The sequence below is a fragment of the Ciconia boyciana genome, chromosome 3 (assembly GCF_034638445.1).
Source record: "Ciconia boyciana chromosome 3, ASM3463844v1, whole genome shotgun sequence".
NCBI classification, from domain to species: Eukaryota; Metazoa; Chordata; class Aves; order Ciconiiformes; family Ciconiidae; genus Ciconia; species Ciconia boyciana.
The window spans coordinates 2407079-2425401 of NC_132936.1; the positions used below are offsets into that span (position 1 = coordinate 2407079).

Genomic DNA, 18323 nt, shown 5'->3' on the forward strand with positions numbered 1-18323 from the left:
AACTCTGATGTCCCGATGACAAAGATACATACCGGGATCACATTTGTCAACCAAGTAATTTCCATGAGAGACAAGGAAATGCGAATGCCACTGCAACAGGTTTTAGTGAGGCATTGTTTAAAATGTACTGTGCGTTCCTTGTCCACGTAGGAGAAAGACTGATTTCAACTGTAAAAGGTGCAGGGGAGGGTGTCTGCTAGAAATGATCTGGAGAACAGAGAAGCTGGTTCACAAAATGATTAAAAGAGCCTGGATGGTAAGCCAGTGACAAAAAAAGGCAGAGAAAAATTATATTCCTTCTCTATAAATACACTGGCGTAAATACCAGAGAGGGAGAAGAGTTATTGAAGTTAAATGACAATTCTGGCACAAGAACAAATGGCTCTGAATAAGTTTAGGCTGGAAATGAGCAGAATGGCTTCAAACCAAGTGAGGTTCTTGAATAGCCTTCTAATGGGAATTGTGTAACGGGCTAAAAACCCGATTACTGTGAAGATGGAGCCTGATAAATGTATTAATGGGATTACGCAATGTGGTTGACTTCAGTATTAAGGGATCAGACTCAGGATTTCCGGTCCTGTGCTTTTGTAAATACACTCAAGAATCCTGCAGGTATGAGAAAAAACATAGAAAGTTTTAATTTTAAGAAATATTTTCATAATGACTCAGCTTTGAGTTTGTTCCTCTGTTTCTAATGCACTAATAACTGAATTGAGTGAACTGCGGAAAGAAGGAAGTATCCTTTCTGCACTGGGAAAAGCAGCAGCTGGGAACCGTTTCCCTATTTTCATGGTCGATTTTGGCAGCAGGCCTGTACTACTTAGATTTTTTTTTTTTTTTATTTAAAGCATTTTGGTACATTATAGTAAAGTTAGGCCTTGAAATAGATTGTGCTCAAAATGATGACAATTATATATTCTTTAACTTTGTAATGATGCTTTTTAAAAAACCTGCAGCACTTAATGCACACTAGTGTTTATTATTGATCACACCGTTCTCTTTATCGATCCCCATTTTCCCCCTTTACTAATAGTCCCCAGTTTTCTTGTTGCTTTGCTGAAATCCCAATAAATAAGACTGATTGCCTTTTTGTCAAAAGAAACCGGTTGTTTTATCAAAGATGGGTGCCAAGTTATTTTAGCACAATGTAACTTTGATCTCACGGTGCAATTCACACTCTGTATTTCCATGCCTTTTATGTTTTGATTCAGACTCTGTTCTCAAGTCTCATCTGCAATTGATAGCTGTAGCTTCCCCGAGCGCTGCTGCCTCTAGCCCTCCTTCCTTAAGCAGAGATATTCTGCATAGAGGTCTCTGCAATTTGGGAGAGACACTGGTTGAAGTAGGCTGGTATTGATGGGATGCCGTGTTGTTACGTGAGAACATCAGCCACGCACATCGGCACTTTCAAACATGGGCTGTGGGACAAAGAGGTTCATTCCAGGACTTCTAAGCTTTTATTATGAAGATTTCCGAATTTTAGTTGAGGGATGGTGTAGACCTGTTAGAAGTCCTTGCTAGCGGACTTGACATTTCAGCAGCCTGGAACAGAGCGCACCGAGCAGTGCAACTGACTTTCCCCTGGCTGGGGAAATTGCAGGCAGACTTTCTTGTAGCCCACCCTGCCTTCGCCCCTACGTTCTACACTCTCCTCGTTACTCAACGGCAAGGCAGCATCTGTATTCAGTCTGGGGGCTTGACCATGACTATCTCCAATCTCCAGCATGTTCTCATTGCTTCCCTATGTGTGTTTTTTATTCGCCTCCTCTATTCAGGACACAAATGGCAAATGATTTTTCTTCTTCAGTTTCAAGGTCTTCTCATTGGAGCCTTTCAGCCATTCAACCCCATCAGCTTCACAAACTAGTTCCCTTAATTACCTCAACTTTTCTTTTTGAAATTGAAAACCTTGCAGACCTGCTTTTATTTTGCTTAGACTGAACCAATGTGTGGAAAATAGGCTCAAATTGAGTGATCACAAGCAGTTTTTATTACAACATCCTCACTATTTGCCGAAAGTCTACAGCAGCATCACCTCTCATTTGCTCAGTGCCTATTTTGTAAAGAAGTCTGTTGGCTATTACCTTCCGGACTTACAGTGCCCTGCCGTTAGTATTTGTTCTTCCTTCTATATCTGGAATTGAAGACTCCCCTATCAGCCAGTTCCTAGGAGTATTTCTTTCTCTCTCTAGTCATTTTTAAAAGCTCTCTGCACACATCTAAATCCGATGGTGGGGTTTCCAGCGGACCTCTAACACAATCCCAGCAGACAGCCTTTTACAGTCTTTTCCCAAAGTGACTTTAATCCAGAACGATCGTTTTATGCATGCTATCACTTTGGATTTCTAGCAAACACAGATGATTCACTCAGTTCACAGAAAGAACTGCAGAGCAGTGTCCCAAAAGATTATTTAAATAGAGTTTTGGAAGTGGATTTGGGTTACCGTGGGTAGTATGCATGCTCAGGTCTGACTTTTGTTCGGGGCTTTGAGGTGGGTTTTTTCTTAACCACCTGCATACGTGTTTACCGGCCTTTTTTACTATATGATGACGATAATTTCTAACAGACTGTTTTTCTGACAGTCATGTAGGAAGAATTATCCCCAGTTTCCATTGTGCTAACTGAACCCTGGGACAAATGGAGCAGCTGGCTTAAGCATAGAGGTCTCTGCGAGCAGAGTGTGCATTTCCCGAGTCTTCTGTCTTCTCAAGCACTCTTGGAAATCTGGCAGGTTGTCAAGGCCCCTCAAATTGTGCGGACTCAAGGGTTAGCTGAAGTGCTGGAAACTCGCAGCCTTGAGTCTGGTAGTCTGGTGCAACAAAGCACACGCTTAAAATGATGCTTTTGTACTTTACTGAACTGCTTGCTTTGCAGTCACTTCTAATTTAAGCTTAGACAGTGCTGAATGCTTAATTAAAAAAAGTGCTTTTGGTAGACAAGAGTGTAATGCCCAAGCTATGCTGCATTTACAATATGTAGGTGTTTGGGGATTATGTTATATACAAATGAAATGATTGTTTCTTTAACTCCTGTTTAAATATAGTTCAAATTATGGAATATTTAGTAGAACAGAATAAGCTGTTGCTTGCCAGCTTTTTCATACCTGTGGTTACCAGATGCTTCTATATTTATAACCTCGCCATCTGTTCCAGGGTGGAGCTTGGGGGTAGTCTAGGTATTTGGATGTGTCTTCTTTCTTGGGTATCTCTGGAAAACTTCAAAGCATCTGTTTTGAGATGAAGAACAAGCATGGTTAGCTGTAGTACTCAAGGAATTCAAGGGAATTTTACAGAAATGCAGGCGATTCCTTAGTGTAGCAGGGCACGGAAGGGGAAGGAGCCTTAAGCAAAGAGGCAGCACTGGTATTTTGTGCCGTTACTCAGTCATCACCAAGATCCACTCAGAGTTTTGCTTGGCTGTCACCAGACTGGGTTGCTGCTTCCTGCTTTGGAGCGCATCTTTCTTAATAGTCACCGAAATTTCCAGGAGTATTGCAATATGGAGGTCTCTTAATGGGAGGTTTTGTATTATTTCTGTAGATAAAATTTATTTACATATGTTTTAGATATTTTCTTTGATGCTGAGTGACTCATCTGTTTTTTTAGAATGACAGAGCTAAGTCTAGCTAAAAAGAGAAACAGAAATAGAATGTACAGACACATTCACTCTCTCTACTCTACATCCCGCAAGGGCCCAGGTGAGGATGGGAGAGCAAAGACCTCTCTGTAGGACTCACAAAGCAGCTCGGTGGGTTATTTAGCTCCTTTGCCATGAAGCCACCCATGTAGTGGCTTGTGTGCAACATCTCCCAGTTCTCAGGGTACCACCGTCGTGAAGGCTACTGGTGGTAACAGCTTGCTGTTCATGTACCTGGTTAGGCTTGATTCACACACACAAAAGGACTCTGCATGACTCAAAGCATTTCATTTTTGAGGTAACTGTAAAAATGCAAAGGAAGTGAGGCCTAGGTTCACAGAATTGCTGTAGAATTGCAGTGAGTGGTTATAGACACAAGGGGAAGAGAACCAACTCTACCTTCACCCGCTCACACTGTGTCTAGCTGCACCATAGCCAGGAGTGACTTGTCGTACTGAAATTGGTTTGCTGGTAGTTTTGGGGATGGGGAAAACCACATTTTGGTCAACAAACTACTTGTGAAAAATATTCACCCAGTGCTAGTAACAGCCTTCGGTTGCTAATGATCTGGAACATACTGGGGGAGGAGGGAAGGCTACATGTCTCTCTACCCATCCTTTGAGCCATCTGGTCTCTCACTGTTTATTTGTAACCACTGTCCTAATCTCTCTTAACTTACTTCATTGTTGCTGAAATATAAAAATTACCCTTTTAGGCATCCTGGTTCTCATGAAGAAAATAACATAGTGTCATTATGTATGGTTGTCTAAACAAAGCATAATACAGTCATTTAATTAATTTATCTAGAATGTTTATTCTTAATCAAACGCGTGGCAGTGCAACTCGACATACTCCAAGTGTGATCCACAATATTCCACCTTAAACAAAACCTTCTACCCCATCTCTTGCCTCGTGATTTTTCTTTCAAATAGCTCGGTAAAATAAGGAACACTAACTGTGCCTTCATTAACAAGGGAATGGGCATTTCTTTTCCTCAACCCATTTTACTACCAGGCAGTGTCCTCCAGCATCCCAGCATCTTGCCAAAAGCTTTCACTGCTTTTATAAACTTACTTTATTCTGCCATCGGGATCTGGTTCCCCTGTGCAGGATGCTGATAGTTCATTGTATTTGCTCTTTGGATCCCAGCTGGGGCTGCACTGGGTCCAAACTAGAATTAGCATTTGGGAGGGAGAAGTCTTTATGTCCGTGTGTCCATTCTTATGCTAACCTTTGCTTTCCCAACATAGATATTGCCACTGAGTGTTTCACTTCATGCTCTAGCCCTTGCTATGCTTTATGGCCAGCAGTAGGGCGTATTGTTACAATACTTCTTGTGCCCATGGGGTCTTCAAAGTGCTTTATTTAAATGTACTGAGATGCCTTCACCTACCACTGAAATGCAGCTACTTACGCTGCAAAGCCTGGCAGCTGCTCTAACAGCAGGAGCAGGACCAGGCCACTGCTTTTATGACATAAAGTAAGGAGAAAAAAAAATCCATATCCATTAAAAACTGCAGGGAGAATGTAAATTGTCAGAATGTAATTACCTAAACTGGAATTTGGCCAGCATTCCAGGTTAACATTTCCTCTCTTGTGAAGCATGCCGTGGGATACCTGCTGGCCGAAAGCAGTCAGAGTCTCAGCAGGATTAAAAATTGAGCTTTGCTGTGTAGTCATTCCATAGTGGCTGAGAGATATGTATTATCTATTTAGCACCTACAGCACCCTGGGGCTAAAAAGTGACTGAATCCTATGAAATCTCATAGGAGTGTCTGAGTTTAAGAGTGCGGTCTAAAAACATTCCATGAAACTTGTAAAATCTGCAGATGGTCTGGCCTTGGTACTGTTTCCCATGGAAGGGAGGAGCAAGAGGTTAAAAAAGATTTACCGAAAGGACTGTATCAGGGAAAAGATGACAGTTCAGGGTCCTCTCCTTAGATTGTTGTTCCCTTGAGGAGCGATGGATGTTCTTCTGAGGTTTATTTCAGGTCATGAAAGCGTGCCATGGAAACGTGCATTAGCTGGCTCTGAAGCTCCTTAATACCCGCTTGAAGACTGGATGTAATTTATGGCAGATTGGAGACACCAGTATGCTGGATGCGAGAAATGCTTACAAGTAAGTGGGATGAGGAAGAGGGAATTTGGTGCGGGTAAGGAAAAGAGGGGACCATTTCAAGTAGAGAAAAGGAGGACACAAAAGTGCGATGGCATTCACTGTATTCGGTTGCAACTGCCAACTGTAGAGCTACTTAAAAGGTAATATAAGGGGGAGGTTCCCAGCATGAAGTCATACAGCGGTGTCTAAATAAGTTGTTCTGTGAGCAGTGGGACTCATGAAGCCAGTTTGTCTTAGATTTTGTCTTTTCCCTATAGCCTCTGAGTGCCACCATTTCTTCTGTCTCTTAGGCTGTGTGCCATCACAGGCCCTCACCCCATTTCCTTTTCCCACCACCCTGAAACCTCCTTCCTTCTTCTTCTTACTGTAAACCCCCAGATCCCTCCTTATCGCTACCTCCCTGGTAGCCCCAGGCACCCCCTGAATCCCAAACCTCCTATCGCTGTTCAGGCTGCTGGCTGGAAATACACCACTTGCATCGCTGCCTGGGAGCCACACACAGGCTGGCTGCTTGGTTGGTGAGCAGGTCGAACAGAAGGGGCAGGATCTGAATGGCAACTGCTTTTTAGGTGTCTTTGCATTGCACCTGCACGCTTTCATTTAGCAGGATCTAGTATTTTTAGACCTCTGCCCCTCTGTCAGATTCAACTAAAAGTCGCCAAGGAGTTTTGAAGTCTTTAACAGGACTGGCACTGCGCAGTCAGTCAGCGCTGCGCATTAAGACTTGTTCCTTTGGGAAACCAGGCTGAGAAGCTGCTAGAGTAAAAGGCTTCTCCTCGCTAGGAAAGGCGTCAGGCAATCATTCTATGCAACTTACTTACTTGTTTAAACTATTGTTCATCATAGATTATAGATTCTGCCCATTAGGATCCATTTCTGACGTCAAAATTTTACATGTGTTCTTGGATACTGTATATGAGAAAACAAAATCCCAGATAGCAGAAAGGGTGGAAAATGAAGTTATTTGAACACGGTAATTTTTCTGTGGGGATATACAGAAGGCAGTTGAGCAGTGGATTTTTGGCTTGGTGGAAAGGAAACTGAAAACTCCCCTTCAATACTGATCTCCTGTTACATTAGAATAAGAAGGGTAGGTATACAGAGAAGGGGATTAAATCTGAAGCTGTCTTCATCAATATAACGTGCAATAGCCTTGATAGCACTTTCTGAAAGAAAGACTTGCCAGACTGGCTGCTGATCACAAAAGCTTGTTTTCTTTTGGGAGCTAGGAGAAGAATTGTTCTCTTGAGTTGTCCCCCGAAGTGCACATTCTCCATTTGTATTTATTCCTCAGCGAGGTGCTGAAGGGAATTTATTGTCTCCTCATTCCCTCGTGCAGAGCTCCAGGTAGAGCAGGGTGGAATAGCAAAACCTCAAGCCGTGGTAGAGTGGGAACAGATGTGTGCTAGGACAACGTGGGTGTGTTCAATGATTCGGATGTTAATTTTGTCTTTATACTGTGCAATGCAGTCATAGCCTGTCTTTTTTTCCCCTGAAAAATGTAAAGTATTGTTTCTTAGAGCCTTTGAACCTGCAGTACCTGTTCCTGCCCTTCAGTACAGCACGTTCCCTGCTTTGAGATTGGATTTTGTATTGTTTATCAAAGCGTAGACCTGTGCCCCCCTGCCTTATCCCCCACTGTTTTTTCATCTCGGTATAAAAGTTGGTTTCTCCTTGCATTCTTTACACATGTGTAAACGACTGTTAAAAAGCGCAGAGCGGTGGAAAAGTGGTTTCTCGCAGTTTTGAAGTGCTCATGTTTTATTAAAGCCGAGATTCCTGGAGCTTCGTGGCCAGAGACTTGCTACCATTGCCACCCTCTCCACTCCTACAGAGATAAAACCCCGTTTCTTCCTGTGAAAATTCTCTTAATCCCCCTAAAGTTGTCAGTTTGTGTGCTTTGGGGTAGGATTTGATTCCCATAGATACAAATGCCTTTCATGGAGCCCCTAAAATATAAAATTACAGGTAAAGTGCATAAAATAATGAAGTAGGGTACTGAACCTGTTTGACTTGACTTTGTTGTGAGAAGATGCTGGCACCGTTACTTGCCTTTTTTTTTTCCTTTTGCTTCAATCACCATCTGTTGCATTGTATGTTCAGTACTTGTCGGCCTAAATTTTACATAGCTGCTGTGACTTAACAACATTTAACCACTAATGACATTTAACACCACTCTAGTATTTAAAAGTACTTTGTCCAGAATGAGTGATAATTTGCGCTGTTAATGCAAACCCTCCAGATTGGATCTTAATGTAATTTTGTAACAAATTCAGATTTGTAGTGGTATTTTAGTACCTGTAAGCAGGCTCTGCAGTGTCTTTATGTCTTTCGATCAGCATCCCACAATACAGTTGTTTTCATAACCCCTTTTGCCAGGAGTCACTTGGATGTCTCTCTCAGGGGGATCGATGGCAACCTTTGCAGTCACCACGGTGGTTTCACCCACATGGCTGAGGCATGACCGAGCTCCATGGGTGCACCCCCAGCCTTGCAGGGGTTTTGGGGGACATAAGAGAAAAGACAAAGCTGCCTTGGCTAAAGAGCTGGGACGCCGCTGCCCGTGCGAGGCAGTGTCGGGCACATGGCGGCTCCTTGGTGAGGAGGGGGGAGAGGGGTAGCTGAGCACGTGCCTGGCGTTAGGCGGGAAAAGCGCCTCCGCGCGGTGCGCATGCCCAGTGGCAGGTGGGCGGGCTCTCGGAGGGGAGGGAGCAGCTGCTCCGCCTCCGCCACCATTTAAAGGGACAGCGCTCCCCTTCGATTTGCCGCCCTACTCCCCTCCTCAGAACCGGGAGAAGGCGGGTAGCAACTGTGTGAGCCCTTGCCAATGTGGGCCCTTTCTCTCCGGGCTGGAGACGGAGCAGAGCTGGGGAGCTTCGGCTATACTCGGCAGGTTCCGGAGCTATGAGTCTCCTCCTCCGCGTTTCTGTTCCCCGCCCCTTCAGCCCTTCGGCTAGCTCCGCCGCCAGTTCGGCTAGCTCCGCCCATCCTTCGGATAAGGCCGTGAAGTTCCGCCACCACTTCGGCAACTTCCGCCGGTTCGGTCGGAAATGGCCGAAGACGTGAGAGATCCAGCGGTTTAGGGGAGAAGACCGGCCGGCTTCTCGGAACAAACCAACTGTGTCCGGATCGGGGGGGGGGGGGGAGCAGGAGAGGGCGGACGAAGGGGGAAGACAAGGCAGCGGCTATGGCTCCCCCCCCAGCCACTCGCGGAGGGCGACGCAGCAGGCGCCGGGACCGCGGCTCCGCCAGGAGGGTGAAGTGAGGGCGCCAAGAGGTAGGGTGGACCGTACCACGTACGGGGAGCGGGGGGAAGAGCGACTCGCGGCGGTAGCACACCCCCCTGCCACCACCCCCGGGGCAGCCCGTGGGGCCGGGGTGAGTGGCGGGAGTGGTACAGTCTGGAGGAAGCCCCCTCCTCCCTGAGGCGGCGGCGGGGGGAGGCCTTCCCCCAGCCCGGCCGGGGCGTCCCTGAGGGGCAGGCCGGGGGAGGCAGGGACCCTGAGGGCTGGGGACAGTGGGAGGGAGGTCTCTCACAGGGTGAGGGACATTGTGGGTGTCTCGCAGGGCGAGGGACGCTGCGGGGGGGGCGTCCCACAAGGCTGGGGTCCCTCATGGCGGGAGGGTTGCGACGGCACCTGGCGTCCAGGCGCTGCTGACAGGCTCCAGCCTTCCCGCCTGTCCCCTGCCCTCCCTCCCGCCTCTTTCAACTAACTCTGCGAGGGGCCGGGGCGCAGGCGGCCCCGAAACCCCCTCGTCCCGTTTCCCCTGGCTGCCTGCGGCATCTCCTGCCCTTCGAGGGGACATCGCCTCCCCCGTGGCCGGTGCAGTCCCGTGCCTCCCACTCTGAGGCGAGTTTCGGCCGTGGGGGCTTGAGGCCTACTGCCCGGTCCAGCTTCGACGGTCACCGAAAGCGCTGACCCCGACACGCTCGTTGCCATCTCGCAGGGTTGTTCTGTGTCGTGGAAACTTGACAACGCCGTTGAGCTCGCCGCTGCCTGTGGTAGCAAGTTCCCCCGGGTGGGCGCGTGTTCCCTGTTGTTCGTGCCGGGGTTTTGCCTTGTGAGACGATGAGGACAGAAACGACGAGGCGGTTGTCGCTGGGCTCCTCAGCGTTTCTGGTATGCTTGTGTTACGCTCCCGTGAATTCTTTGCTGAAGTTGAGGTTCATGTTATTTTTTTTTTCCCAGCTGTTTTCCCCACGAGGTCTCTTCTTACTCAAAAACATAGGGGTCTTTCTTCAATCAAAAATTTTACCAGTGTGGGGTTAATGCATTGCTGCTGACTGTCTAATACCCTGTTCTGCTGGTACAAACCCAAACAATTTGGAGCCTGGAGGAGCTGGAAATGGTTAAAATAGGTACTAAGGATTGACAAAGATGCTGAGAAGCAAAATGTGCTTTCTAGCCATGCTGTCCTGTTGCTGTGTGTATTAAAATTCAAACACTGAGAGTCTCACTGACTAGTTTATGATCTCTTGTTGCTTATGTGTGCACCTGATAAAGTGTGTGTGTTGATATCCCAATATGATAGCTTGGCTTTAAAATTTCTGAGTTTCTGTGCTGCAAGTCTAACAACTGTATGAAGAAGATTAAATAACGTTGTTTCCTGAAAGAGGTGTCACATGCAGGTGATTATCTTACAGATATTTTTGTTTTTGTAGAGAAATCTATATATGTGAGATGTCGAAGTCTAAAACAGACGTTACAAATATATTTTGATCAGTGTTGCTATTATATTTAAGATAGTAAGGTTCTTGGAATACGGGATGTGTTTTATACATCGTGAGGTTTTATCAAGTAATGAGTAATCTTAAGCTACTTTCTATGCAGAAGTAGCATCAGAAATGAACCACAGTCTGATTATATGGTGATGGGGAGAGGAAAGTGTTCTCCCCCTGACAAATCCCTTAACTTCATGTACCGTCTGAGAGTCCAGTTGTTACATGCAGCTCAATCTGTATTCACTCATGGCATTGGGATGCCTCTTCTTTTCAGCTTTTCATTCCAGAAATGGGAGTTTGCATCGGTTCAGCTAAGTGTTAAGAGATTCTGGAGCAGGGGTAATTGACCGTCTTCATTTGAGCATGGTACAGCCAAATTCTTCTGGCAGCTCAGCTGTGGTACAGACAGTTCTTGAACTTCTTGATGTCTTGTTGCAGAAGGGAAGTCCAAAATAATTTTCTGAAATTCTCTAATTTGTCAAGTGGAGACTGTTAGCTCTTATGTTTGTTTGCATGTGAGGATGGATTTTGGCAGTTGTCAAGTCAGAGCAAAACAGCAAATAGACAAAACAAGAAAAACATGATTGTTGAATTGCCTTCACTTAGACTGTTTCTCAACAATATATGGCAAAATTGGAGGATTGTTTGTGTGCTGTTAAGATGGGATGGAAAAGATCATCATCTTCCCTTGAATATTTGTAGCGTGGATCTCCGGGACTGTTCAGCTGATGAGTTGAATGTTGTTGATGCATTCCCAGGACTCACTTGTGTATATGGAGCCGGAGCCCATCTTGAGTCTGCTTTCCATGACTATTATGTCTTGAAATGCCATGATACCATCATCTTAAGTTTTTAGAGTTTGTCTCTCTCTTTCTGGCTGTGTATATTTGTTCTTTTTTCCTTTCAGTCTCTGCTGGCTGATTTTTCTCCTTGCTGTTTGACTCCTATCACCTCTTCCAGTTGCCTCGCCTGTTTTCCCAGGCCATTCCTCCCCCTGCCCACAGTAGTGATTTCACCGAGGTGGGAAATGCAGCTAGCCACATATGCTAGCTGTTTGAAGCCAAGATCACAGCAGTCAAATGTGAATTGATTCCTAGTCCAGAAGCAATTTTTCTGCTTTGGAAACCCCACAAAAACACTGAACTGGAAGGGACCTTCTGATCATTGGATCTTGTCTCCTCATCAGCACATAGGTTTTCCCAGTGCTTGCTGTCTCATTCCTCTACCTGTGATCTCTGCTAAACACCCCCTTTTTTGGGGTAGGAATGGACTGTGAACATTTTGAAGCAGTTCATAGCTCTGGGGTTTTAACCCAGAGTGGAATTTTTGCTGTTACTGTAACGTACGAATCCTAACCCAGACTGAGATTCCTAATGTCTTAACCACCCAGCAGGAAAATATGTGGGGGTTTTGTTTGCTTCCTTGTGAAAATGGCAAGTGATACTCATAGGCATTTTTAGATACCCGCCATTTCGGTACAGATAGGCTAGTGTGTGGCTAGGGAGTAGGGGAAGCGTTCACGTGGGATTTGGGGCACAGAGCTGGGACTTCCAGTTGTCTCATAACCTGTGCTGACACAGGCTCTGCTTGCTGGGCTAAAGCTAGCATGAGTATGCTTGCATTTCTGTGGTTGCCGTTTAGACGTATCCTCAAAAGCAACGAGCCCCTAGTTTTCTTCTTGGAGAATACTTGAAAGTACTGTTTACTGGGGATTGTCGTGGTTGAGTTTGGCTCCTGCAGGTTAGATGGCTGTTTGTGAGATGCAAATGATGTTGGTGGATGTTGCCTGAGAAGAGGTGCAAAGCCAATTTGAGGTTTTGGGATTTGTTAGGAAGGATAAAGACAGAAGCATGTACAGCGCCGTGGCTTACAGCTAATCGATCCCTGGATTGCCTGGGCATAGGAAGCCTTGAGCGCTGGCCGACCAGGTAAATTGATGTTACTACACAGCAGTTGCAGGGCCAGTTTTGAAGGGAAAATTGAAATCCCATTTTTGTGAAATCGTTGCTGTTAGTTAATTGATGCCTGTTACCAGCAAGAGCAGTTTAGAGGACTGACTAATCTGTCACAGATGGGTTTGAAAGGACATTTTGCAGCTTCTGCCTTGGCTTGCTGGACGTGCCCTACAAGACTATAGCAATTTTAAAGCAAGTTCCAATATCTTTATTTCTTTTAATTTAGCGGTTGCTGAGGAAGTTTACAATATCCAATCTTTTGTACAAGAAGTGCTCAGGTGTGCTGTGCTCCCTCTGCTGGCATCTGCCCCTGCTAACTCGTGGTGAGTGGACATGGGTTTCTTAGGGTGATGTTGACCTAACCAATAACACTACAAAGTGACGTGTCCCTCATTGATAAAATCAAGTGAAATACAGAAAATGGAGACTCATAAATCAAGCAAATCAATCTTTTATGTTTGTCGGGGGGGAGGGAATCCTAAAACTCCAAACCAACAGGTAATCTGTAGCCATTAATGGATGTAAAGGAGTTTTTTTTAAGGCATGTGTTTTAATGAGTCTCAGAACTTGTGCCCTTACAGTCAGTTTCTTCAACGGTTGGGATCTCGTTGCCTGGAGTTTGGGGTGTGTGTTTTCTCTGCCTATCCCCTGCCCTCCCCCTTGCCCATGAGTTTTGGTGCATTAAGAAAGCGTGTCACTTTTCTAACGCAAATGGCTGCCTGAAAGTAGTATCAGAACGTGGGATTAACCCATGAACATAAGAAACCCTCTGAAGTTTCTTCTAATACAAAATGCTAATAACACTTCCCACTGCACAAGTAACATTTTTCTTTCCTTTTTAATGTACAGTTTCCAGATGGTTAGCCTTTTATCTGTCTTGTTTCATAAAATGCTTTCTTTTATGATTCAAAATACTTGCAGGTATCTTCTTACCTGACTTTGGTATGAGGGCTGCTGTGCTAAAGCGTATGTTCTGACATCTGACTCTAGGATGAGCTTTCTTACTGTTTTGTGCTAGCCCTTCTGTGTAACGTGAAAGGATTGTGGAGCTATGTAGTCATCTTAAATCTATGCCAGGATATTGGCCATCTATGAATTAATTTGAAAGTGAATTATACTTATTTGAAAGCCAAAATGCCATAGAGCAGGAAATAAATTGTTCTAGATGTGTGTTGTCTTCGTTTGGGGACACTTCTTGACAGGTTGAGTACTTTCTAACTCCAGTCAAATAGATGATGAACTCAGGTTTGGCAACTTGATGTGGAAATTTGGTCCTCTGCTTATATAAAGACAGTACAATTAAAACCATCAACGCCCTCCGTTATGTTGTCTCATCAACACGTCTCAATTTTGAATGTGAAGATAAGCTTTTCTTTTCCCCATCCCATATGTACCCCACCTTGTGGGTCCAGATTTGAATGTGATGGAATTAAGCACGTCACTGAATGTGGGAAAGACTTCTTTTTCTTTTCTTCCCTTGATTAAATGCCTCCGCATCATATGTAATGCAGCAGTGCATCGGGATGAAATTTGTACATGTCTTCTAGTGTTTCTATTATGGGCACGAGGAAGTAATTATATTGCAGGTCTGCTCTGTGCAGGCACTTAGTGGGAAGTGATGTGTTCTGGATTGTGTTGGTGTTGAGTGGAGTATATGCTACAGAGTACTGCTGACATGCAGATGACGCCTGGAAAAGGTTGGCATGAAAGCGTTGGAGCTTGTGACAAGAAGAGCTGCCAAACAAGTGGGGAGCCTCGGAGTTGAGAGCAGAGCCTAAATATATAGAGCAATGGTGCGAGCCTCTTTCTAAGGGGTCTATAAAGTCTAAGCAAAGCAGTCCTGAATTCACTATTGGGAGCCTTTCTGTCTGCAGGGAAGCTTGTAAGGGTCTGCAACTAAAATAGGCCAGAAACCTTTGATATAAGTGGAGTAGTAACATCAAAGCCGTGATGTGTAACCAGCAGGTGGGCAGAAGACAGGACAGTATGATCCTGTCTTCCTCATTTAGAGGTAATTCGCTGGCCAGAGATAACATGCAATAGAGGAGCCCGCTGACGAGAGTGCATTGTACATCTAATAATATATGTCAGTGAATGGGTTAACATCATTTTCAGATTATTAATAAAGATAGCAGTCCCATAGCAAATGGGAAGAAAAAAAAAACAACCCGTGCATTGTTTAGGTGAGATTTCTTTCCTTAGGCATCTCTCCTGCGAAGACCTCGGTACCTGTAAATGAATCTGCCGCCTACCTTGTGTACCTTCATTTTAATGTGGGGATTGAGGAGGAGCCAGCTATCGGAAAACCAGCCAGAGATGGATGCGTTGGAAAGTTGCCACTAATTACTGTGGCGTCTGGCAATTAGCTGTTGTTAAGCCTTTCCTTGCAAGTTCTCAACCATGCACCAGGAAACAAAAACAAGGACCTGCAGAAAGGCAAGAGCTGTCCTTGCAATGATCTTGTAAAAAAAAAAAAAAAAAAGTTCTGGGTGGTTGTTATTGTGTTGATCTTGCTAAAAGCAGAACGCAGAGTTGATTCTGACGTGGTTCCTTCCTAGTGGAGCAGGTAGGATTTGGTGCACCCAGAAGATCTTGGGTTTTTTGCTGTTGGGCTCTGTTGTAGTCTGCAAACTTCTTACGCCTCTTACCTATAAAACAGGTTTGAGGCTACCTTACTTCACGGGAAAGCTGTAAATCAGTAACGTCTGCAAAATGCTATTGCTGATGTTAATCTTAGAATTCTTAACAAAAATTAAGATTTAATGAAAACAATAATAAAAAGATTCAAAGAAATCTTGCTGTTGATTTCCCACATTTGCCTCCAGGGTCTTCTGACTTTGTTTTTACTTTGTGGCAGTGATGAATAGCACCAAGCCTTTTGCAAGTGTCTCAAGGGTGTAGTTAGTTAGGAGTAACGATTGAGCTGGAGCTGGCGGGTATCTCAAGGCTTTTGTACAGAAGCTAATTTCCCCCCCAGCCCTCAGGAATCAGACCTGCTTGTTCTCTGGAAACGACTTTTACATTGCCAGGACAATGATGATTTTGATTACAAAGGCCAAGCAATGCAATTATTTCTTCTTTGTCAAAGGAGCTGTCGGGGAAGAAGATGTTTTCGCATCAGTTGAGCGTCTGTCTTCCTGAGCTTCCGTTTCAGACGACGTTCCTCAGGCAGCAAGGCCCAGAGCATCTTCCAGAGTAGTTTATCCAAGTACGACCCGGGCTTTGCACTGACTTGGGTCTCTGTATAATTCCATTGACTTGGAAGGAGCGACATGTAATCTCTAGACAGATCTCAAGTCTGCTTTAATATGCATCTCTGATCTATAATACTTGCGCAGACACTGCGATCCCTTTGGTTACCACTGAAAGCAGCTATATCTGGGACAGAAAGTGGCAGCTGTTTGACAAATGTAATAGAGTAGGTATTATAAAAAGAACCAAAGTGAATTTCCTCCTCTTAAGACTGATTAAAGCAAAAGCAGCATTGCCAATGTTTCTTGCAAGCTTAATGCTGCTTTGCAGGGGTGTCTTGCTTGGACGCTTTGCTGTCCCTGTACCTATTCTTAGCCTATTTACCAAAAGCTGTTGTGTGCGTATTGCGGGAGCGCTGTGTTAACTCATACTGTGTATGGACTATTTGTATGTTTATGTGGAGCCTTTTGGGGAGGGAGGGGATTATACCCGAGCCCTTCTGTCACCTTCCCCTGTTATTGTGCTTTATAAATCTGTGGGAAATAGAGGTTAATGTTTCCATAGTACCTGAGTGTATCGTAGTGCTTCTGTGATGTAGGGAAGTACTGCCCAGTACTTGTTGACACTGACCTTTGGATTTGGGATTCATGGCATGGTTGAATTGATTCCATAGCTTGCTGCTGGAAGGGATGGTCTTGGTCCCTTTCCCTCTCTCGGCTCTGCAGTCCTTGTCATTTATATTATGCCTCAGTGAGGTGATTCAGTTTGATAATCCAACACCAAACTGCTTGTGGGTTTTTTGGGGGGAGGTGAGGGGTTCCCTTAGCAGTAGGATGGGGGGGGAAGTTGCTAGGCACCCCTTCTCCCCTTTCCTTACTGTTAGTTTACTGTCTCAATGTTCCTGCGTTAGGATATTCCTGTCTTGAGTCCAACCTGGCTCTCCCAAGATGTGAGATACAAGCATTGGCAGTGCCCGAGGAGGAGACCTGCCCACTTGGCAGGGAGTATCTCTGTATTTTGATACTTTTTACCCAGCTCTGGTACTCTGGATTTTGCTGCCCCAAGGCTCTAAGGGATAGATGCCCAGTATGAGCTGACCTGTTTCTGTTACTCAGAAGGCAAAGTGAGAGACACAGTGGTGAGAAGCTGGACTTGCTGCTGGAGGGGATGGTAGGGATGGGCACCTGCTACTTCAGGAGGGCAATCCCTGTATGTGCTTGGCCCCTTCCCCTGGCAGCGATAGGAGTGGCTGAGCATTGCAAAGCTTGGGCAGATGTAGAATAGATAGTGGGACAGTGACACAGCTGCTGTGCTCTGCCAGAGATATACTCCGGCCCTCTTTTATCTTTATTGCAAATCTGGAGTCTGCTCAGGACCAACGAGGGTAATTTAATGAAGCTGGGGGACTTGTTATAAACGAACGCGCTGAATGGACAAGAATGGTTCGCTGTTGTATATGACTATGAAGGTCACTAGAATCGGATGCTTATTTTTCAGTTCCTGCATGCTGCTGGGTGAAACTGAGGTTTGTGCTGACACATGCAGTTCTTGTTAATGGGGACTGGAGTTGCACTGAAAGAAGAAAATGCCCCGTTTTGAAGGCTGCTTGGCAGTGAGACAACTGGAAAGACATGTGGTATTGGTACAAATCTTTTCAGACTTTGGCGCTTCTTTTTATTGCCTGACTCTTTATTCTGAGGCCTTCTTACTATGACTTCTGCTCTTCTGTTATGAGAAGTGAAATTAATAACCTCCCTTATTTCCCATACATGGGAAGGAATGTCTTCATTCTGCCCCAAGTTTAACTGCAGATGAGATCTGTTCTGGGAACTGCATTATGCAAAAGCAGAGGGAGAGGAAGAGGAAACAAACAGTTGTGTAGCCTACTCGCTTTGAAATGCAGTTTTAATGGTTCCCTGGTATTCATATAATTATTTAACTGGCTATGTGATCCTTGGGATTATTACTCTTTCCAAGTAATAACTAGAGCAGTAAAGATGTCTTGTTAAATTGAAAAAAAGAATTGGCAATGTTGTTTTCAGTATTGCGTTTTAGTAATTGTTTGCAATGACCTTTTGGAATCTCGGAGAGAAAATTTGTTTGCTTGACTTTCTCCCAGATCAGCTCCTGGCTATCTCGATACAGAGCAGAATTGAGTTGTTTTGGTTTTTTTAATTACATTCTGACAGCAAAGCCTATTCTTCTGTGTGCGTTACAGTTCTGGCTTTTTTTAAAGGTTAAGCTGTCTTTAACAGGACTTCTACAGATGTAGTTTTCTGAAACTTTGGGGTTTTCTGTGTTTGGGGTTTGGTGTCTGGTTTGTTTGGTGTTTTTCTTTTTAAATCCAAAATTGCTTGTCCTTGGTGTTATTTCAAAATAATGCTTTATTTATTTATTTCTTAATCTAAGGAGAAAATTCTCACTGTATTTTTGAATGTCTAGAGGTGTGATGATGAAAGGGCTGTGGTTTGTTGCTGGATTTTGTTTGGGTTTTTGGTTTGGTTTTCTTTGGTTGGTTGGGGTGTTGTTGTTTTGGGGTTGTCTGTTTTTGTTTTTTTGTTTTTTTGGTTTTTTTTAGCTTAACAGGTTGTAATGTGATTAGGTCATAGAAGCTTTCCAGGTATAGGGAGGGAAAAACGTCCTTTTAATTTTTTTTGACAAAGTTTTAGCAAAAGTCTTGTGAAATCTTGTTCCTCG

The 18323-nt window shown here is 44.6% G+C and overlaps 1 protein-coding gene across 9 annotated transcripts in view; it reads left to right on the forward strand.

Annotated features, from left to right (window-relative positions):
• The window catches only part of EXTL3 (exostosin like glycosyltransferase 3), a 158157-nt gene that overhangs the window by 14848 nt on the left and 124986 nt on the right, over window positions 1-18323 (forward strand). For 4 of the 9 annotated variants that reach the window (XM_072858221.1, XM_072858220.1, XM_072858226.1 and 1 more), the window contains exon 1: window positions 8792-9033. The exons of 3 other annotated variants lie outside the window; for them this stretch is intronic. The gene's annotated coding sequence lies outside the window, so the exon portion shown is untranslated. Of the gene's footprint in view, window positions 1-8791; window positions 9034-9704; window positions 9878-18323 lie in introns of those variants that run through there. 2 more of the 9 variants (XM_072858223.1, XM_072858225.1) reach the window with 1 other exon arrangement.